This window comes from Dipodomys merriami, unplaced genomic scaffold (assembly GCF_024711535.1).
Source record: "Dipodomys merriami isolate MVZ:Mamm:240054 unplaced genomic scaffold, mDipMer1.0.p SCAF_2025, whole genome shotgun sequence".
In the NCBI taxonomy this organism is placed as follows: domain Eukaryota; kingdom Metazoa; phylum Chordata; class Mammalia; order Rodentia; family Heteromyidae; genus Dipodomys; species Dipodomys merriami.
In genome coordinates, this window is record NW_027203411.1 from 53,561 (window position 1) to 56,238 (window position 2,678).

A 2,678-nucleotide genomic window follows, 5' to 3' on the forward strand; every position below is an offset into this window, starting at 1 on the left:
GAATAGCATACACAATAAACACAATAAGTACACTCAATGCACGATGCAGTCCACACACGGATGTGAATATACACCCCATGTTTCAATGATGCATTGAGGACTATTTTGGCCTCCCTGTGGCTTTATCTCTGTTCCTGGGAAGAGCCCATCTCCTTAGTGGTTCACAGTCTGGTGTGGTCATGTGGACCGATTGGGCAGTTGGGCCTCCTAGGCCCCGAGTTTCAATACCAGCTCTGCCAAAAATTCACCCTGATGTGAGAAGCCAGTTGTGGCACCTGTCTTCCTTTGCTATGCAAATTCTTGGTCTCAGCCAGGATGACTACACCAAACGCAAGATGCAGCCGACCCATGTTTGGAAATATAGATCCTTTGTTTAATTATGAATTTATGACTATATTGCCCTCCCACCAGGGCTCAATGTCAGGTCCCAGGAATGGCCTAGCTCCTGAAAGGCTCACAGGTTGCTGTTCGTAACATGACCCATTCACCAATTGGGCCTGATAGGCCTTGAGTTCAAATTCCAGCACTGCCAAAAGATTCATTCTGATGTGAGAAAAACCAAGGTTGCATATGTTTTCCTCTTCTGTGAATATCCTGGGTCTCATCAAGGATGGAGAATGCTATATAAACAAATCTATAGCCATGGGAATAGGTTGTCATCCATGTCAGCACAGTTATATCTGTCACCATATTTAATAACATGCACAATACATCAATGAATAAGACACAAAATAAAAGAATAACTACACTGAATGCAAGATGCATACCACTCCTGTAGGTAAAGAGAGATCCTAGGTTTAAAAAAGGTGGGCTTGCGGTTTTGTCTAGTGCTGGGGCTTCAAATCAGGCCCTAGACCAGGCCTGAATTTCTAGACTTCAAGGATGGTGAGCTTCCCCTTCCCTCCCAGTGCAACAGAGCTACCCAGACCTGAGTTCAAATCCCAGGACTGACAAAAAATTCATCCTGATGTCAGAAGCCAGCTGTTGCACACGTTTTCCTCTCCTGTGAAAGTCCTGAGTCTCAACCAAGAAGGGGAATTCATAGGCAACCCTATAACCACAGGAAAAGGTTGTCATCCATGTCAGCAAAGTTATACCTGTCACCATATTTAGCAAAATACACAATACCTGCATGAAATAGAGACAAAATAAGGAGAAGTTCACAAAACACAAGATGCTGTTGACCTATGAATGTCAATATAGATTGTGTGTTTAAATTATGAATTTATGACTATAGTGGACCACCTTGGGGATCAATGTCAGTTCCTGGGAATGGCCTAGCTCCTTAGTTCACAGTTTGGCATGTTCACCTTGACTTATTGGACAATTGGTCCTAGTAGGCCTTGAGTTCAGATACCAGCACTACCAACAAGTGGGAAGTAGAGTAAGAAGCCAAGTGTGAAACTTGTTTTCCTTTTCTCTGTATATCCTGGGTTATCCTGAGAATCCTGGCATGGTGGAGAACATTTCTACAAATCTAGATGTTCTGTGATAGGATATCATCAATGTAATAAACGGAATGAGTTTCATCATAGTACAATCAATGGTAAATAAATGAATAAAAGAAAAATTTCAAGGAACAACCATACCAAATATGTATGGACTGAACATGTATAGGTATGTATAAATCCTATCTTTACAATATATATAAATAGTATGTTTCCAGGGCTGGGGCTTGAATTCGGAACTGGTGAACAGGCCTGACTTTCTTATCTTCAAGTACAGTGATCTTCCCCTTCATCCACATTGCTCTAGATTCACCCAGATCATGAGTTTAAATCCAAAGCCTGTAAAAATAAACTGTGTGAATTGCAAGCCAGGGAGCTAAATTTTTTATTTTATTTGTCTCAGCTCAGGGCTTGAAGTTAGGTTGTGGCAACTCTGCCTCAGCTTCGATCACCCTAGGCCGGGGTGCAGCCACTAGATCTACAGCTGCTTCTGGGATCCTAGACCCCCAGGTCTTTCAGGGAAAGCAATTCACAGAAAAAATGTGTCCTTTTTATGTTTTCTCCCTTTGCATGGTGACCCTCATGGGTCTGAATGACACTGTTGCAAAGGGTACTTCACCTTCTAATGCTGAAGGCTGGCAGACTATCTGGGAAGCCATAGGCCCACATGGCAACATAGGCCCTGATTTCGAATCCCCCTCCTAACACCAACCAATGGCAGGAGTTACTAAGAAAATGGTTCCCATCCATAGGAAGAACAATGGAATATTATCAATGTCAAGGTTCAATGAGTTGATCATGAATGATGCTCCTATAAAATTAGACAGCAACCTTTCAGGAAGCTAATTGATTTTATTTAATATTTATGAAGCATAAAAAGAATAGTATTACCTACAGGAACACAATAATTTCAGGACTGATTGATTTCATTCATAGTATAAGGATGAAAACAATAACATTAATTACATGGACGCAAGATTAATACCCAGGAATTGGTAAGAATGTAGTCCATATAACTAAATAATGTATAGACATATCTGATACTCTGTAAAAACATATTTATTAGCATACTTCCATCTGCATGTCAATCTGTTCTTATTTTGTTAACGCCTGGGGCTTGAGCTCAGGTCCTGGGAACAGCCTATCAGCTCAATTTGCCCCAGAATGGTGTGCTGACACTCACCCATTCATGAATTGGGCCTTGTAGGCATGTAAGCCATGAGTTCAGAC